Raw genomic sequence first — 21,921 nt, forward strand, 5'->3', positions numbered from 1 at the left:
ACTGTTTACTTGGCACCGATAGTATATACCTGGCAAGCTGCAGGAAGAATGTGTACCTGGGCCATTGTCAATTTCTTCCGACCAACCATCAATGTCGAAAGAAAGGCAAGCATTTCAAAGGCGACGAAGATCACCGGAAGAAGCCCGCCATGCGTATCGGTGATCACGTACTTGCTATGGTCAATGATTTACACGTAATCTTTGGAAAGGGTCCCGGCGGACTAGCTATTCCGAGTGACGCTGGGGTACACGCACCCATGTGGAAGAAGAAATCTATATTTTGGGACCTACCCTACTAGAAAGACCTAGAGGTCCGCTCTTCGATCGACGTGATGCACGTGACGAAGAACCTTTGCGTGAACCTACAAGGCTTCTTGGGCGTGTATGGGAAGACAAAAGATATAGCTGAGGCACGGGAGGACCTACAACATTTGCATGAAAAAGACGGCATGCCTCCAAAGCAGTATGAAGGTCCTGCTAGCTATGCTCTTACCAAAGAAGAGAAGGAAATCTTCTTTGAATGCCTGCTTAGTATGAAGGTCCCGACTAGCTTCTCGTCTAATATAAAAGGAATAATAAATATGGCAGAGAAAAAGTTTCAGAACCTAAAGTCTCATGACTGCCACGTGATTATGACGCAAGTGCTTCCGGTTGCATTGAGGGGGCTTCTATTGGAAAACGTCCGATTAGCCATTGTGAAGCTATGTGCATTCCTCAATGCAATCTCTTAGAAGGTGATCGATCCAGAAATCATACCAAGGCTAAGGAGTGATGTGGTGCAATGTCTTGTCAGTTTCGAGCTGGTGTTCCCACCATCCTTCTTCAATATCATGACGCACGTCCTAGTTCATCTTGTTGATGAGATTGTCATTCTGGGCCCCGTATTTCTACAAAATAAGTACTCCTTTGAGAGGTTCATGGGAGTCCTAAAGAAATATGTCCGTAATCGCGCTAGGACAGAAGGATGCATCTCCATGGGCCATCAAACAGAGGATGTCATCGGGTTTTGTGTTGACTTCATTCATGGACTTAAGAAGATAGGTCTCCCTAAATCGCGGTATGAGGGGAGACTGACTGGAAAAGGCACGCTTGGAAGGGACTCAATAATATGCAGGGACGGATATTCTTGGTCTCAAGCACACTACACAATTCTACAGAACTCTACCTTGGTGACCCCGTATGTCGATGAACACAAGAACAGTCTGCACTCCAAACACCCAGAGCAGTGCGACGACTGGATTACATGTGAACACATCAGGACTTTCCGCAGTTGGTTGGAAGCACGTATCAGAGGTGACAACACTATTTGTGATGAGCTGTACTTGTTGTCCAGGGGACCATCTTTGACTGTATTGATTTGGAAAGGATACGAGATAAACGGGAATACATTTTACATGATTGACCAAGATCAAAAGAGCACCAACCAAAACAGCGGTGTCCTCTTTGATGCAACAACCGAGAGGGGAAAGGACATATATTATGGTTACATAGTGGTCATATGGGAACTTGACTACAGAGTAGATTTTAAGGTCCCTTTGTTTAAGTGCAAATGGGTCAATCTGTTAGGAGGCGGGATACAGGTAGACCCATAGTACGGAATGACAATAGTGGATCTGAAAAATCTCGGGTACACTGACGAATCGTTCGTCCTAGCCAATGATGTGGCACAGGTTATCTATGTGAAGGACATGTCTACCAGACCGAGAAAGAGAAAAGATAAGGAAGCGAATACATCATACGATGAGCCAAAGCACCACATAGTTCTTTCAGGAAAAAGGGACATCGTGGGGGTGGAGGACAAGACAGACATGTCTGAAGATTATGAAAAGTTTCATGAAATTCCTCCCTTCAAAGTCAAGGCTGACCCCAGCATCCTGATAAACGATGAAGATTATCCATGGTTCCGGCGCAATAAGCAAATGACACAAGCGAAGAAAAAGTGAAGACTTTCTCCCGCAACTATTATGATGATACCATGCCAACTTTGTAACTGACGAGTATGATACCATTGTCCGTTTTGTACATGCACATGCTATGTGGGTCAATTTATGATACCATGCCAACTTTTAACTTTTTCAGAGTTCATTTGAAATGCTTTAATGTCTTATGGTTCGGCCCTCGTAATAATTAAAAATAGCAACAATAAGTATCTTGTTGTAAGTAGAAACAAAATAAAATAAATAAAGCAAGAAAGAAAACCAAAAAAGTGTTTTCAAATTAGAAAACTAATGGCACTAACAGAAAGTTTATAATTTTCCTAAAACTAAAAGCAAAAACAATTAAAAAATAAAGCAAAAAACAAAAGAAAATAAATAATGCAGAAAACAAAACAAAAAACAACAACAATATTCTATTTTAAGTAGAAACAAAATAAAATAAATAAAGCAAGAAAGAAAACAAAAAAACAAAAAAAGTGTTTTCAAATTTGAAAACTAATGGCACTAACAGAAATTTATAATTTTCCTAAAACTAAAAGCAAAAACAATTAAAAAATAAAGCAAAAAACAAAAGAAAATAAATAATGCAGAAAACAAAACAAAAAAACAACAATAAGTATTTTGTTGTAAGTAGAAACAAAATAAAATAAATAAAGCAAGAAAGAAAACAAAAAAACAAAAAAGTGTTTTCAAATTTGAAAACTAATGGCACTAATAGAAAGTTTATAATTTTTCCTAAAACTAAAAGCAAAAACAATTAAAAAATAAAGCAAAAAACAAACGAAAATAAATAATGTAGAAAACAAAACAAAAAAACTGGAAAATAAATAAATATAGCAACAATAAGTAAAGAAAACAAAAAAACAAAAAAATGCCTCCTACTGGGCCCCCACGGCCTGAATACGACATGAAAGCCTACTATGGGCCAGGATTCAGGCCCGCAGTAGGCCTAGAAGGCCCATCAGGCAAAGCAATAGCAAGTAGGCCCGAAAGCCTGCGGTGGAGAGGAGCTCGAGAGGGGTGCGACAGTGGGGCTTATAAACCACTATGCATCCCTCTCAACTAGCGAGGTGGGACTAAACTTTGGCCCCAAGGCAGGCAGCACAGGGACCTTTGGTCCCGGTTGGTGGCACCAACCGGGACTAAAGGGGGAGGCATTAGTCCCGGTTGGTGCCTCCAACTGGTACCAAAGGCCGCCGGTTCCTGCCCTTTGGGCTGCTGAAAAAGAGGCCTTTGGTCCCGGTTGGTGGCACCAACCGGTACTAAAGGGTGCATTAGTCCCGGTTGGTGCCACCAACCGGGACTAAAGGGTTTGCTATATAAGCAACACTTAGCAGTTTCCGGCCAAATCGCCCACTTCTCCCCCAATGCCCCCTGCTCCTCCTCGTCGTCGTCACCGCCCGACGCCCCTGCTCCACCTTGCCGTCGCCGCCGCCACCGACGCCGTCAGGCTGCTCGCCTGAGCCATCACTGCCGCCCCTGTGAGCACAGCCTGCTCCTGCGCCCCTCCCGTCCCGCGCCCCTGCGCGGCCACCGCGTGCCGCCCCTGTCCCTGCACGGCCGCCGCGCCGCCGCCCAGCCCTGCGCGGCCGGCGTGCGCCGCCCCTGTCCTGCGCGGCCGCCGCGCCGCCGCCCCTGCCTTGCGCGGCCGCCGCGCGCCGCCCCGCCGCCCCTGCAATTTCCATAGCAATTTTTTGCATTTTTTTGTGTATATGTGTTTGTATGTGCATATATATATGTGTGCATGTTCATAGCATTTTTGTTCATAAGTGTATTTTTTTGTTCATTGCATTTTTTTCATATATATAATGTATATATGTATGTGGTAGCTATATATATGATGAATGCATGTGGCTATATATGTATGTATGAATATAATGTTCATAGCATTTTTTTGTTTATATATGTTTTTTCATATATGTATTAATTTTTTGTTTAGGTTGTTAGTAGATATCGATTTTAGGTTAGTGCATTTTAGGTTAGTGTAGAGGAGAAAGTAAAGTAAGGAAAAGGAAGAAAAGAGGAAGAAGGAAGAAGGAAGAAAGAAGAAGAAAAAGAATGAGAGGAAAAAGGAAAATAAGAAGAGGAAGAAGAGGAGAGGAAGAAGAGGAGAAATAAATAAGAAGAGGAAAAAAGAAGAAAAAGAAGAGGAGAAGAAGAAAGGAATAGAGGAGAAGAAGAAAAAATAGAAAAATTCTATTTTTTTCTTCTTCTCCTCTTTTTTTTTCTTCTTCCTTCTTCCTTCTTCCTCTTTTCTTCCTTTTCATTAATTATTTTCCTTTCTCGTCGTTGTCGCGTCATTGTCGATATAACCCCCTCGTGATAACTTCAACATGAGGGGCGGTCGATATATATACCCCCTCTCGACCATGATAACTTATACCACGGTAGCACCCCCCCTCGGCCCTCTCGCTCGACCAAAACTCTCGAGGACACCCAAACCCTAGAGAGAAAACGATGTTGGTCTCCTACCCCCTCCCGCCGCGCCCCTACCCGACAAATTAACTCTCTCGAGGCCACCCAAATTTACCAAGTTAAAAGAGCATTGTCGTCGAGGCCACCCCAAACCCTTGAAGCGTTGTTGTGTCGAGGCGACCCCAAACCCTAGAGAAGCAGCGTCGAGGCCACTAACATGATTCCTTATTGTGATTAGCTAGCTAGTTCTACGTTTGCCACTAATATATATATATATATATATATATATATATATATATATATATATATATATATATATATATATATCCATCTGTACCATGTTTGAATAATAATTGACATGTTGTAAATATTTGCAGAAACTATGGAGCACTCCCGAGACGAAGAAACAGAAGAGATATTGGGGGACATAATCGCAAATGGAAGGGATGAAGTTGCATCATTTCTCCTCGACACCGTTGGTCAGCTGGAAGAACTGGGTGAAGAAGAGGGCTATGTTCATGATGGCTTCGGCCCATTAATGCTGGTACAAGAAGAGGACTATGTTCATGATGGCTCCGGTGACATAATGGAGGTACAAGAAGGAGACCGTGCTGACTGCTCCGGTGACCGAACCGAGCCCGGCCAGGTATATATATATTAGTTAAGCCCGTGCTAACTAGTTAATTGATGCTTCATTTATTTTGGTATATGTACACATATTAATTACTCTCATCTTTCTTCCTTATAATTTCTAGCCCTCCGGATCGAGCACAACTTCGGTATGGAGACGAGGCCCGAAGAAAAAGTTGAGCTCGGATGAAAAGTTTGAGATCATAGAAATCGCGCCCGACAGCGAACCGATTGAACCCATACGGACAAGGAAGGCATTTTCTGCTCAGTGTGGGGTTCTTGTTAGGGAAAAGATCCCGATCAGCATCCAGCAATGGTATAAGCCTAAGGAGGGAGACCCTGAGGTGTCTTATGTCAATGATATGCATAAAGAAGATCTTTGGACTCAGCTGAAGGCAAATTTCACCCTACCGCCAGAGGAGGATACGGAGAAGCCAGTTAAAGAGCAATTAATCAAGTCTTGTGCTCTTAAGAAGATGGAAATCCTAATAAGGAGGTGGAGGAAAGAGCTGAACCAGTTTGTCGAAAAAAAAAGACACCAGAATTCATCGGCAAATATGAGAAGATCAAATATCACTGGCCCGCATTTGTGGCCACAAGACATCGGAAAAGAGTAAGAAGATGTTGGAGACAAACAAGAAAAATGCTGCGAAGAAGACGCTTCACCATCGCACGGGGTCAGGTGGCTACCTCAAAGCCCGGCCTATGTGGTCCAAGGCTGAGCATGATCCGCTTGAAAAAGGGATCGAACCAGAGACAATGTACTGGCCAGACCGTTGCCGGACTTGGTTCTTCGGGGCTGGCAGAACCTTGGACCCTGTAACAGGGTTGTGCTAGTGGACGAACGAGCAACTGGAAATACCAGTCAAGAACCTTCGACACTATATCGATGCAGCGCAGCGAGGGACATTCCTTCCAAACAGGGAGAAGGACGAGCTCACAATGGCCCTTGGGAATCCTGAGCACCCTGGACGTACACGAGGCACGCCAGGCTCCATTCCGTGGAAGGTTGGTTTTCCGGACGCAGGGGTTTACAAAACCCACGAGAGGAGGAAGAAACTGGAGCAGGACCAACTGCAGGCGCTGCACGAAAGGGTAATGGGGCTAGAGGATCGAGAAGAGGAACGAGAAGCAGCAGATCGCAGCAAACGACCTACCGAAGCTTCCCCCGAAGCTACCCCACCATCTCAGCGGAGAAGCAACGTGGCTTCCACCGAGCTGCTTCAGCCGGAGCATGTCTTGACGGCTCCTACCAGCTATCCCATGGATGGTATCACGGAGTCTCAAAATTGCCACATTATGGCGCGATGGATGAGTTTGAAGGTCAAGGCGGCTGTTGGACAAGTTTATCCTAGTGGACCCGGCACAACTTATCACTGCCAGCCAATTCTAGAAGGATATGCTAAGGTGATGGTGGATGAAATAACGGAGGGATTTGAGGACCTCCCGCTTGAGCACCCTACCGGTGAAGGGGAGACTAGGTTGGGTTGTGCTCTGAAGACTCCATGTCTATGGCGGAAGGAGCTCATCAACCTTCTCAACTGGACGCCTCCGCCTCCTCCTCCTCCTCCGGCGAGTCAGGGCACTCTGCCTCCTCCACCGCCTCCTCCTCCGGCTAGTGATGATCAGGGCACGTGTAGCGGCACTCCGCCTCCTTCTCCGGCGCATGGTGGCACTCCGCCTCCTTCTCCGCCTGCGCCGGCGCTCCCGAGCAGCCAACAGCCTCCTCCTTCTCCGCCTCGCCAGCAAGGGCGGAAGAGACCCGCCACCGCCCTGGCTGCTCCGGCGCGTCGTACTCCTTCTCCTCCGCCTCGTAAGCAAGCACGAAAGAAGACAGACGCCGTAGCCGCTCCATCTGCTCCGGCGTCTAGCAGCACAACCAGAGGTGGGAGGCAATACAAATACGGTCCATCTCTCAAGCCTCTAGAGAAGTTACTGTACGAGAGGTCCGAGGAGGAAAACGATACGATTGTGCGGACCCACGTGAAGGACTTCTTTGAAGGGGTGAAAGCAAAGAGACATCCACCTCCGGAGGAGAAGGTAGATCCGGTGAAAGCAAAGCGCACTATCAATGCCCTGAGGAAACCACCAAAGTCTCCACCGAGAACCAACTATGAGTGCATTACTGAACAGACATATCTCCAAGCCCAGTGGTCGGGAACTACTGTCAGTGATAAAAGGTTAAAAGAACGAGCAAAGGGGAAAAAAATTGCCCAGCTCGGCGAACAAGCACAACAATCGTGCCCCCCGCTCAATGTGTCTAATGCTCCCGGGACGGTGGCCGGTTATGGCAATCTTGAAGATTGCCTGCCTGACGATGCACTTCCTGATTTCATGGAGGTGGACGAACACAGATACGAGTACGGGAAGCCTCTGGTCAAAGATGAAAAATCTCTGACAACAATGATGCGAAGATTCCATAGTTGGTACATGAAAACCTGCAGAGAGTCTGAGGGAACGAACAGTTTGTATCTAAACATTAAAGAGGAGCACGACCTTGTTTCAAATGATCTGTTGTGTGTTCCATTTGCTGAGTTTTTCGCGTTCTTCAATCAAAAGGCCCTTGATAAATTAATGGTCTTTTGCTACTGCCTGTAAGTACTATTTCTGTCATTAAGTCTCTATATATAGCTCGGCTCTTTCATTGCATGTATTTATAATTAATTATCCTCAATATATTATGCAGATTGAAGATCGTCGAGTGTAAAAAACAAGAAATTTATGATATTGGGTTCATTAACACAAATATCATAGATGTATTTCTGGTTGAAAAGAACGTCAAAGAGGCCGAGGACAACTTGCTACGATCGTTGATCAAAAATCAAAACAAATATACCATACTCTTTCCTAACAACGGCAAGTGAGTGTTACTGTCGTGTGCATATTCGGTTTCCCTTATTACTCGAGCGAGGTTATAGTAATGTAATTGATGAGTTATGCATGTGTGTGCAGGTACCACTATATTCTTCTGGAGATTAAGCTTGAGCAGGGACTAGTAACCGTCTTAGACTCGAGGCGGAAAGATCCCGAAACCTATGCGGACATGACTGAAATGCTCAGCAAGTAAGTTCAATCGATCATTATTGCACCATATCGGCAACTTTTTGTTCATTTCCTGATATCTCAAATAATAATTATTATTTTCTTTGTCTTGCAGGGTTTGGAAACAGTTCACCGCAGAAGCTCCGGGACTGCCGAAGGAGCTGCGATATACATACCCGAAAGTAAGTACTACTGGCTAGCTAGTTGCGCGCATCTCCCGTTGATTCTATAGCTATACTTTCATCAATGCCATTTATAATGCTTCATTATCAGTTTGATTAAACTCTATTTCTCGTAAAGTGCTTGTGGCAGGAGGAAGGGAATGATTTCTGTGGATACTACGTGTGTGAGTTTATCCACACCGCGACTTTGAAAAACAAGCGAGGCTACTCTAAAAGACAATATGAAGTGCGTAAGCAATAATATTCACAATTTCATTTTATTACACCATCATTTCTGTTGAGTTTCATTCATATATATGTATTAATTAACCCCCTTCTTCAAATTAGACGTGGCAGATGCGAAATGAACTCCTAGAACCAGATCGCATGAAAGCAATTCAAGAGGAATTGGCAGGATTCTTTCTTGACCACGTCATCAGTAAAGCCGGAGAATACCATGTGGAAATTGATTTCAAATGCTAGGGGTATGTAATTAAGAGATCTTATACATACTGTACATCTATGTAGCTAGTAGCGTTGGATACATGATACGGAAACTTGTTGTTCGACCAATCTCTCGGAGAAGGAGAGGTCGATCGATCACTTCTCTCGGTATGCATGACGAACTTCTGTACTGAATGGTTCTCTCGATCACTTATGTATATATAGTATGTCGCGTCGACCAAGCACGGACATAAGAGAGGACACTTCTCTCTATTCATTAGCTAGCTAACACAATATATGGAACACCTAAATTAACCCCCCAAAACACCCAACCTCCCCTCCTTTCAAAAAAAAACAAAAACCCCAGCCACTGGAATGCTGACGCGTGGATGCCTTTTGGTCCCGGTTGGCGCCACCAACCGGGACCAAAGGCCCCCTGACTGGGCTCGGCGCATAGGGCCACGTGGAGGCACATTGGTCCCGGTTCGTGTTTGAACCGGGACTAATGGGTGGAGGTATTAGTAACGACCCATTAGTCCCGGTTCATGAACCGGGACTAAAGCCCTTACGAACCGGGACTATTAGGTGTTTTTCTACTAGTGCCTGTCCAGGAGACAGGGGCGCGCCCCCCTATAGGGTGCGCCCCCTATCTCCTGGGCCCCCTGGTGGGCCTCCAGTGTCCATCTTCTGATATATCATCGTTGTTACCCTGGAAAAATTGTGGGGAAGCTTACGGGACGAAACTCCGCCGCCACAAGGCGGAACCTTGGCGGAATCAATCTAGGGCTCCGGCGGAGCTTTTCTGCCGGGGACACTTCCCTCCGGGAGGGGGAAATCATCACCAACGTCATCACCGACGATCCTCTCATCGGGAGGGGGTCAATCTCCATCAACATCTTCACCAGCACCATCTCCTCTCAAAACCCTAGTTCATCTCTTGTATCCAATCTTGTATCAAAACCACAAATTGGTACATGTGGGTTGCTAGTAGTGTTGGTTACTCCTTGTAGTTGATGCTAATTGGTTTACTTGGTGGAAGATCATATGTTCAGATCCTTTATGCATATTATTACTCCTCTGATTATGAACATGAATATGCTTTGTGAGTAGTTACGTTTGTTCCTGAGGACATGGGTGAAGTCTTGCTATTAGTAGTCATGTGAATTTGGTATTCGTTCGAAATTTTGATGAGATGTATGTTGTCTTTCCTCTAGTGGTGTTATGTGAACATCGACTAAATGACACTTCACCATTATTCGGGCCTAGAGGAAGGCATGGGGAAGTAATAAGTAGATGATGGGTTGCTAGAGTGACAGAAGCTAAAACCCTAGTTTATGCGTTGCTTCATTAGGGGCTGATATGGATCCATATGCTTAATGTTGTGGTTAGGTTTACCTTAATACTTCTTTTTGTAGTTGCGGATGCTTGCAATAGGGGTTAATCATAAGTGGGATGATTGTCCAAGTTAGGGCAGTACCCAAGTACCGGTCCACCCACATATCAAATTATCAAAGTACCAAACGCGAATCATATGAATGTGATGAAAACTAGCTTGACGATAATTCCCAATGTGTCCTCGGGAGCTCCTTTCTCATTATTAGAAATTGTCCAGGCTTATCCTTTGCTACATAAAGGATTGCGCCACCTTGCTGCACTTTATTTACTTTATTTACTTGTTACTCGTTACTATTTATCTTATCACAAAACTATCTATCACCTACAATTTCAGTGCTTGAACAGAAAACCTTACTAAAAACTGCTTATCATTCCCTTCTGCTCCTTGTTGGGTTCGACACTCTTACTTATCGAAAGGACTACGATTGATCCCCTACACTTGTGGGTCATCAAGATTCTTTTCTGGTGCCATTTCCGGGGAGTGTAGCACTTTTGGTGAGTGGAACTTGGTAAGGAAACATTTATATAGTGTGCTGAAATTTTCTGTTACTTGTCACTATGGAAACTAATCCTTTGAGGGGCTTGTTTGGGGTATCTTCACCCCAACCAGAATAGAAAATAGTTGCTCCTCAACCTATTGAACTTTATGAAAATATTTACTTTGAGATTCCTTCGGGTATGATAGAGAAACTGCTAGCTAATCCATTTGCAGGATACGGAACATTGCATCCCGATTTACACCTTATCTTTGTGGATGAAGTTTGTGGATTATTTAAGCTTGCAGGTATTCCCGATGATGTTGTCAAAAGGAAGGTCTTCCCTTTATCTTTGAAGGGAGATGAATTGACATGGTATAGGCTATGTGATGATACAGGATCTTGGAATTATAAGCGATTGAAGTTGGAATTTCACCAGAAATTCTATCCTATGCATCTTGTTCATCGTGATCGTAATTACATATACAATTTCTGGCCTCACGAAAGATAAAGCATCGCTCAAGATTGGGGGAGGCTTAAGTAAATGTTATATTCATGCCCCAATCATGAGCTCTCTCGGGAAATGATTATTCAGAATTTTTATGCTTGGCTTTCTCTTGATAATCGCAACCTACTCGATACTTCCTGTGCCGGTTCTTATATGCTAAAGACTATTGATTTCAAATGGGACTTATTGGAAAGAATTAAACGCAACTCCAAAGATTGGGGTTCTGACGATGGTAAGGAGTCAGGTATGACACCTAAGTTTGATTGTGTTAAATCTTTTATGGATACCGATGCTTTCCGTGGATTTAGCTCTAAGTATGGACTTGACTCTGAGATAGTAGCTACTTTTTGTGAATCTTTTGCTACTCATGTTGATCTCCCTAAAGAGAAGTGGTTTAAATATAATCCTCCTGTTGAAGTGAAAGTAGTTGCACCTATTACAGTCGCAGAAAAGACTATTACATATAGTGATCCTATTGTTCCTACTACTTATGTTGAAAAACCTCCTTTTCCTGTTAGAATAAAGGATCATGCTAAAGCTTCGATTGTTGTTCGTAAGAGTAATACTAGGACTTATACACCTCCTGAGCAAATTCATGTTAACCTAGTATTGCTATGGTTAAAGATCTCTTGGATGAGGATTTAGATGGGCATGTTATTTCTTTCTGTGGTGAGACTGCTAATATTGCTAGACCAGATACCAAGACACGTAGACCTGTCGTAGGCATGCCTGTTATTTCTGTTAAAATAGGAGATCATTGTTATCATGGCTTATGTGATATGGGTGCTAGTGCTAGTGCAATACCTTATGATCTATATAAAGAAATTATGCATGACATTGCACCCATTGAATTAGAAGACATTGATGTTACTATTAAGCTTGCTGATAGGGATACCATTAAGCCCTTTGGGATTATTAGAGATGTTGAAGTTTTGTGTGGGAAGGTTAAATACCCTGCTGATTTTCTTGTTCTTGGTTCCCCACAAGATGATTTTTGTCCCATTATTTTTGGTAGACCCTTCTTGAATACGGCTAGTGCTAAGATTAATTGTGAAAAGAATACTGTCACCATTGGCATAGATGCTATGTCTCATGAGTTTAATTTTGCTAATTTAGTAGACAACCTCGTGATAGGGAACCACCTAGCAAGGATGAAATTATTGGTCTTGCTTCCATTGATGTTCCTCCAACTGATCTGTTAGAACAATATTTGCTAGACCATGAAAATGATATGTTTATGAAGGAAGGGAGGAAATAGATGAAGTGTTCCTTAAACAGGAACATGTGCTGAAACATAACCGTCCCATTGAAATTCTTGGGGATCCCCCTCCACCCAAGGGTGATCCCGTGTTTGAACTCAAACCCTTACCTGATAATCTTAAGTATGCTTATCTTGATGAAAAAGAAATATATCCTGTTATTATTAGTGCTAACCTTTCAGGGAATGAGGAAGAAAGATTATTGAAAACTCTGAAGAAGCACCGAGCTGCTATTGGATATACTCTGGATGATCTTAAGGGCGTTAGTCCCACGTTATGTCAACACAAAATTACATTGGAGGATGATGCAAAACCAGTTAGCGATCCTCAAAGATGATTAAATCCCAAGATGAAGGAAGTGGTAAGAAAGGAGATACTAAAGCTCCTTGAGGCAGGTATTATTTATCCCGTTGCTGATAGTGAATGGGTAAGCCCTGTTCATTGTGTTCCTAAAAAGGGAGGTATTACCATTGTACCTAATGATAAAGATGAATTGATCCCACAAAGAAATATTACAGGTTATAGGATGGTAATTGATTTCCGTAAGTTAAATAAAGCTACTAAAAAAGATCATTACCCTTTAACTTTTATTAATCAAATGCTAGAAAGACTATCCAAACACACACATTTTTGCTTTCTAGATGGTTATTCTGGTTTCTCTCAGATACCTGTATCAGCGAAGGATCAATCTAAAACTACTTTTACTTGCCCTTTTGGTACTTTTGCTTATAGACGTATGCCTTTTGGTTTATGTAATGCACCTGCTACCTTTCAAAGATGCATGATGGCTATATTCTCTGATTTTTGTGAAAAGATTTGTGAGGTATTCATGGATGACTTCTCAGTCTATGAATCCTCTTTTGATGATTATTTGAGCAACCTTGATCGAGTTTTGCAGAGATGCGAAGACACTAGTCTCGTCTTGAATTGGGAAAAGTGTCACTTTATGGTAAATGAAGGCATTGTCTTGGGGAACAAGGTCTCCGAGAGAGGTATTGAAGTTGATAAAGCCAAAGTTGGTGCTATTGAAAACACTACTAGAAAAAGGCCTACTGATGGCGCACCAGTTTTGCCTACTGATGGCGCACTACCGGCGCGCCATTACTATCACGCCATTAGTATCTGGTATACTAATGGCGCACCATGCAGTGCGCCATTAGTATAGCCCACGATGCGCCATTACTATCTGGTATACTAATGGCGGACCACATAGAAGTGTGCCATTAGTAACATTTTTTTTCAATTTTTTTTTCAGAATTTTTTTTTATAATTTTTTTTCAATTTTTTCTTAATCTCAGGTCACTATGGCTTAATCTCGGGTCAATATGCTTAAACTCAGGTCAAATCGCACTCTGTGGTCAAACTTCTCGAAAGGTCACCCATCCTCACACTACTCCAACCCAAGCACGCTTAACTTCAGAGTTCTATCCAACCCCAGCAACAGCTCACTTCACAGGCACTTGTTGATATATCTAGCATATCAATCCTATTATACCTTGTTGATGTCTAGGACTTTGTCCGTGTTCATGACTATGATGAAATTTTCAAAAATATTTCAAACTTCCCGGTCATATTACGTATCATTTTTTGAAAAACAATTCAAAAAAAATTCCAGAGTGGCGTCATATTCCAGATGGACGTGGTGCGCCACTAGTAAGTTTGAAATTTTTTGAATTTTTTTGCCTCTAGATCTTGAAAGCCCCGTAACTTTTTTTCTGTTAAGTTTTTGGGGATTTTGAAAATGTTTAATGGGGTTCCCCCGATTAAATTCGGATGTAACTTTTCGAGTAGATGATTTTTCATATACAAAACTTTTTAATCCGAGTTCGTATGCAAAATTTATGGCCATTTTACAAATTTCCAGAGAGATTTTGCAAATAAAGTCGAAATTCATATTTGTAAATTTTCCCAACAACTAGACCACATATCACATGGGAAACTTATTTTCTTTTATTTTTTTGACATTTTTATCATTTTCTTTTATTTTTTCTAAAACTGAAAAGGCGGTCCAGGGGGGGGGGTCCATTAGGAACCGTGGGGTGGTGCGCCATTACTAGTTAAACTAGTAATGGCGCACCACACCCACGGTGCGCCATTACTAGTTTTGAAAAGAAAAAAAGAAAAAAAATTGAATTTTTTTTGAAGAAAAACTTAGTAATGGCGCACCTGTGGACAGTGCGCCATTACTAGTTAAAACTAGTAATGACGCACTGTCCACAGGTGCACCATTACTAACAATTTTTTTTGTTTTTTTTCCAAAACTACTTATGGCGCACGGTGGGTGTGGTGCGCCATTACTATGTCAACTAGTAATGGCGCACCACACCCACGGTGCGCCATTAGTAGTTTTGAAAAAATTAAAAAAAATTACTAATGGCGCACCGTGGGATGTGGTGCGCCATTAGTATTTGCACACTAATGGCGCACCAACACATGGTGCGCAATTAGTATTTAGTAATGGCGCACCACATGTACAGTGCGCCATTAGTGTCCATCCCATCTATAGCCCTTTTCCTAGTAGTGAAAGATGCCATGTCCCAAGGACATAAAAGGTATAAGAAGTTTCCTTGGTCATGCCGGTTTTTATAGGAGGTTCATTAAGGACTTTTCAAAAATCTCTAGGCCTCTGACTAATTTATTGCAAAAAGATATTCATTTTGTCTTTGATGATGATTGTGTAGAAGCATTTGAAGTACTTAAGAAAGCTTGGATCACTGCACCTATTGTTTAGCCGCCTGATTGGAATTTACCTTTTGAAATTATGTGCGATGCTAGTGATTATGCTGCAGGTGTTGTTCTAGGGCAAAGAGTCGATAAGAAATTAAATGTTATCCAGTATGCTAGTAAGACTCTTGATATTGTCCAGAGAAATTATGCTACTACTGAAAAAGAATTCTTAGTAGTTGTGTTTTCATGTGATAAGTTTAGACCTTATATTGTTGATTCCAAAGTTACTATTCACACTAATCATGCTGCTATTAAATATCTTATGGAAAAGAAAGATGCTAAGCCTAGACTCATTAGATGGATTCTCTTGCTCCAGGAATTTGACTTGCATATTATTGATAGAAAGGGAGCTGAGAACCCCATTGCAGATAACTTGTCTAGGTTAGAGAATGTTCTTGATGACCCACTGCCTATTAATGATAGCTTTCCTGATGAACAATTAGCGGTTGTCAATGCTTCTCGTACTGCTCCTGGTTATGTTGATTATGATAATTACATTGTTGATAAATATATACCGCCTAGTTTCACATACCAGCAAAAGAAAAAGTTCTTTTATGATTTAAGACATTACTTCTGGGATGATCCACACCTTTATAAAGAAGGAGTAGATGGTGTTATTAGATGTTGTGTGCCTGAGCATGAACATGAACAGGTTCTACGTAAGTGTCACTCTGAATCCTATGGAGGACACCACGCTGGAGATAGAACTGCACACAAGGTACTACAATCTGGTTTTTATTGGCCTACTCTCTTCAAAGATGCTCGTAAGTTTGTCTTATCTTGTGATGAATGCCAAAGAATAGGTAACATTAGTAGACGTCAAGAAATGCCTATGAATTATTCTCTTGTTACTGAACCGTTTGATGTTTGGGGCTTTGATTATATTGGACCTTTTCCTGCCTCTAATGGTTATACACATATTTTAGTTGCTGTTAATTAAGTTACTAAGTGGGTAGAAGCTATTCCAACTAGTAGTGCTGATCATAACACTTCTATTAAAATGCTTAAAGAGGTTATTTTCCGAGGTTTGGAGTCCCTAGATATCTTATGAATGATGGTGGTTCACATTTTATTCATGGTGCTTTCCGTAAGATGCTTGCTAAGTATGATGTCAATCATAGAATCGCATCTCCTTTTCATCCGCAGTCTAGTGGTCAAGTAGAGTTGAGCAATAGAGAGCTCAAATTAATTTTGCAAAAGACTATGAATAGATCTAGAAAGAATTGGTCCAAAAAACTTGATGATGCATTATGGGCCTATAGAACTGCATACAAAAATCCTATGGGTATGTCTCCATATAAGATGGTTTATGGAAAAGCATGTCATTTACCTCTTGAACTTGAACATAAGGCATATTGGGCTATTAAAGAGCTCAACTATGACTTCAAACTTGCTGGTGAGAAGAGGTTGTTTGATATTAGCTCACTTGATGAATGGAGAACCCAAGCATATGAGAATGCCAAGCTATTCAAAGAAAAAGTCAAACACTGGCATGATAAGAGGATACAAAAGCGTGAGTTTAGCATAGGAGATTATGTGTTATTATTCAACTCTTGTTTAAGATTTTTGCAGGAAAACTTCTCTCAAAATGGGAAGGTCCTTACGTTATCGAGGAGGTCTATCATTCTGGTGCTATAAAAATCAACAACTTTGAAGGCACAAATCTGAGGGTGGTAAACGGTCAAAGAATTAAACATTATATGAATAACTGTATTGCGATAGACATAATCCAATCATGTCTATACTCAATGCAAACACCAAATAACAATTATTTAGGTTTAACCCCAATCTCGATGGTAGAGAGAGCGTGCGATGCTTGATCACATCAATCTTGGAAACACTTCCAACACATATCGTCAGCTCTCCTTTAGCTAGTCTCCGTTTACTCCGTAGCCTTTTATTTCGAGTTACTAACACTTAGCAACCGAACTGGTATCCAATACCCTGGTGCTACTAGGAGTACTAGCAAAGTACACATTAACATAATGTATATCCAATATACTTCTATCGACCTTGCCAGCCTTCTCATCTACCAAGTATCTAGGGTAATTCTGCTCCAGTGGTTGTTCCCTTTATTATAGAAGCACTGAGTCTCGGTTTTGGGTTCAACCTTGGGTTTCTTCACTAGAGCAGCAGCTGATTTGCCGTTTCATGAAGTATCCCTTCTTGCCCTTGCCCTTCTTGAAACTAGTTGTTTCACTAACCATCAACAATTGATGCTCCTTCTTGATTTCTACTTTCGCGGTGCCAAACATTGCGAATATTTCAAGGATCATCATATCTATCCCTGATTTGCTATAGTTCATCAGGAAGCTCAAGTAGCTTGGTGCAATGACTTTGGAGAAACATCACTATCTCATCTGGAAGATTAACTCCCACTCGATTCAAGTGATTGTTGTACCCAGACAATCTGAGTACAATCTCAACGATTGAGCTTTTCTCCCTTAGTTTGTAGGCTAAGAAACTCGTCGGAGGTCTCATACCTCTTGACGTGGGCACGAGCCTGAAATCCCAATTTCAGCCCTCAAAACATCTCATATGTTCCGCGACGTTTCAAAATCGTCTTCGGTGCCTCAATTCTAAACTGTTTAATATTACTGAACTATCACGTAGTTATCAAAACATGTATGTCAAATGTTCGCAACATCCACAGACGACGTTCGAGGTTCAGCACACTGAGCGGTGCATTAAGGACATAAGCCTTCTACGAAGCAACAAGGACAATCCTCAGTTTACGGACCTAGTCCGCATAATCGCTACTATCAACTTTCAACTAAATTTTCTCTAGGAACATATCTAAATAGTAGAACTGAAGCGCGAGCTATGACATAATTTGCAAAAACCTTTTTACTATGTTCAGGATAATTGAGTTCATCTTATGAACTCCCACTCAGATAGACATCCCTCTAGTCATCTAAGTGATTACATGATCCGAGTCAACTAGGCCGTGTCCGATCATCACGTGAGACGGACTAGTCAATGTCGGTGAACATCTTCATGTTGATCGTATCTTCTATACGACTCATGCTCGACCTTTCGGTCTTCCGTGTTCCGAGGCCATGTCTGTACATGCTAGGCTCGTCAAGTCAACCTAAGTGTATTGCATGTGTAAATCTGGCTTACACCCGTTGTATTCGAACGTTAGAATCTATCACACCTGATCATCACGTGGTGCTTCGAATCAATGAATCTTCGCAACGCTGCACAGTTAGGGGGAACACTTTCTTGAAATTTTAATGAGGGATCATCTTATTTACTACTGTCGTTCTAAGCAAATAAGATGCATAAACATGATAAACATCACATGCAATCAAAAAGTGACATGATATGGCCAATATCATTTTGCTCCTTTTGATCTCCATCTTCGGGGCTCCATGATCATCATCATCACTGGCATGACACCATGATCTCCATCATCATGATCTCCATCATCGTGTCTTCATGAAGTTGTCTCGCCAACTATTACTTCTACTACTATGGCTAACGGTTTAGCAATAAAGTAAAGTAATTACATGGCGTTGTTCAATGACACGCAGGTCATACAATAAATTAAGACAACTCCTATGGCTCTTGCCGGTTGTCATACTCATCGACATGCAAGTCGTGATTTCTATTACAAGAACATGATCAATCTCATACATCACATATTATTCATCACATTCTTTTGGCCATATCACATCACATAGCATACCCTGCAAAAACAAGTTAGACGTCCTCTAATTGTTGTTTGCATGTTTTACGTGGCTGCTATGGGTTTCTAGCAAGAACGTTTCTTACCTACACAAAAACCACAACATGATATGTCAATTGCTATTTACCCTTCATAAGGACCCTTTTCATCGAATCCGATCCGACTAAAGTGGGAGAGACTGGAACCCTCTACCCACCTTATGCAACAAGTGCATGTCAGTTAGTGGAACCTGTCTCACGTAAGTATATGTACGTGTATGGTCGGTCCGGGCCGCTTCATCCCACAATACCGTCGAAACAAGATTGGACTAGTAACGGTAAGCATATTGAACAAAAATCAACGCCCACAACAACTTGTGTTCTACTCTTGCATAGAAACTCCGCAATAGACCTAGCTCATGATGCCACTGTTGAGGAACGTAGCAGAAATCAAAAAAAATTCTACGCATCACCAAGATCAATCTATGGAGTAACCTAGCAACGAGGGGAAGGAGAGTGCATCTACATACCCTTGTAGATCGCTAAGCAGAAAAGTTCAATTGAACGGGGTTGATGGAGTCGTACTCGTTGTGATCCAAATCACCGATGATCCTAGTGCTGAATGGACGGCACCTCCGCGTTCAACACACATGCAGCCCGATGACGTCTCCCATGCCTTGATCCAGAAAGGAGAGAGGGAGATGTTGGGGAAGACTCTGTCCAGCAGCAGCACGACGGTGTGGTGGTGGTGGAGGAGCGTGGCAATCCCGCGGGGCTTCACCAAGCACCGCGGGAGAGGAGGAGGACTTGGGAGAGGGGGAGGGCTGCGCCAGAACTTGGGTGGGGCTGCCCTCCCACTTCCCACATATATATAGGGGCAAGGGAGATGGGGGCCGGCCACCTCAGATCCAATCTGAGGAGGGGGCGGCGGCCAAGGGGGGAGGAGTGCCTCCCAAGTCAAGTGGAGGCCCTCCCCCTTAGGGTTTCCCCTCTCCCATGCGCATGGGCCTTAGGGGGGCTGGTGCCCCTGGCCCATTAAGGCTAGGGCGCCCCCTTACAGCCCATGCTGCTATATTGGACATGGTGGAAGATTTTCCCGACCTCCGGACCCCTCCGGAATCCTCCGGAACCTTCTGGAAGCTTCCCGGTACAATACCGGGAAAACCAAACTTTTCCCGGAACCCGAACAACAACTTTCCATATATAAATCTTTACCTCTGGACCATTCCAGAACTCCTCGTGACGTCCAGGATCTCATCCGGGACTCCGAACAACATTCGGTAACCACGTATCTCTATTCCCTATAACCCTAGCGTCATCAAACCTTAAGTGTGTAGACCCTACGGGTTCGGGAGACATGTCATGACCGAGACAACTCTCCGGCCAATAACTAACAGCGGGATCTCGATACCCATGTTGGCTCCCACATGTTCCACGATGATCTCATCAAATGAACCACGATGTCGAGGATTCAATCAATCCCGTATTCAATTCCCTTTGTCTAGCGGTATAGTACTTTCCCGAGATTCGATCGTCGGTATCCCGATACCTTGTTCAATCTCGTTACCGGCAAGTCTCTTTACTCGTTTCGTAACACATCATCCCGTGATCAACCCCTTGGTCAAATTGTGCACATTATGATCATGTCCTACCGAGTGGGCCCAGAGACACCCAAAGCATTCCTACGTCATCCGGGAGTTGCACAATATCATGGTCTAAGGAAAAGATACTTGACATTAGAAAAGCTTTAGCATACGAACTACACGATCTTTGTGCTAGGCTTAGGATTGGGTCTTGTCCATCACATCATTCTCCTAATGATGTGATCCCGTTATCAACGACATCCAATGTCCATGGTCAGGAAACCGTAACCATCTATTGATCAACAAGCTAGTCAACTAGAGGCTTACTAGGGACATGGTGTTGTCTATATACCCACACATGTATCTCAGTTTCCTATCAATACAATTATAGCATGGATAATAAACGATTATCATGAACAAGGAAATATAATAATAATAACTAATTTATTATTGCCTCTAGGTCATATTTCCAACAAACACATGGGTATGGGCACTCCCCTTGGCAACTGCCAAGCTTGGAGGAGGTGCCCCGGTATCGTATCACCATCACACTCTTATCTTTACCATTTTATTTAGTTCGATCCTTTTAGTAGCATCTTGATCTAGTAGATTGAAGTTTTGATATCAAGTAGTTTTAGTTTTGCATTGTGATCTCTTTTTTTGTAATCGAGTCCGTGAGCTATCTATAATAAAGATTAGTGTTGAGTCAAGGGCTTTGCTATGTTGCTATGATCTTGAGAAAGTAGAAATAATAAAAGAGTTCATATTGATCTTATGGATAGTGATAACTTCACATATAGAAAGTATGAGGCATAAAAATTGTTGAGAGTTGATGAACGTAGTTTTGGTCATCATTGCAATTAATAGGAAGTGATAAGGAAAGAGGGGTTCACATATAAATATATTATCTTGGACACCTTGTATAATTGGGAGCACTCATTAAGTATGACATGCTAAAAGTGTTGACGTTGGACAAGGAAGACAACGTAAAGGTTTATGTTTTCCGACATCTCAGTTAAAGTATAATGTCATTGACCTTCCAAACATGTTGAGCTTGCCTTTCCCCCTCATGATAGCCAAATTCCCTACACCAAGTAGAGATACTACTTGTGCTTCCAAATGCCCTCAAACCCAGTTTTGACATGAGAGTCCACCATACCTACCTATGGATTGAGTAAGGTCCTTCAAATAAGTTGTCATGTTGCTAGCAATAAAAATTGCTATCTAAATATGTATGACTTATTAGTGCAGAGAAAATAATCTTTGTATGAACTTGTTGTGGAAGTAATAAAAGCGACGGACTGCATAATAAAGGTCCACATACAAGGGGCAATATTAAGTGACGTTCTTTAGCATTAAGATTTTGTGCATCAACCCTAAACGCACATGACAACCTCTGCTTCCCTCTACGAAGGGCCTATCTTTTACTTTATGTTTTTACTTTATGCTTGAGTCAAGGTGATCCTCACCTTTCCCTTTTTCATTTTATCCTTTGTCAAGCTCCTCGTGTTTGAAAGATCATGATAAATATATCCAATTGGATGTAAGTTAGCATGGGCTATTATTGTTGACATAACCTAAAGGTGAATATGTTGGGAGGCAACACAATAAGCCCCTATCTTTCTCAGTGTCCGGCTGAAACTCCATAACCACAAGTATTGCATGAGTGTTAGCA

This window comes from Triticum aestivum, chromosome 7B, assembly GCF_018294505.1.
Source record: "Triticum aestivum cultivar Chinese Spring chromosome 7B, IWGSC CS RefSeq v2.1, whole genome shotgun sequence".
In the NCBI taxonomy this organism is placed as follows: Eukaryota; Viridiplantae; Streptophyta; class Magnoliopsida; order Poales; family Poaceae; genus Triticum; species Triticum aestivum.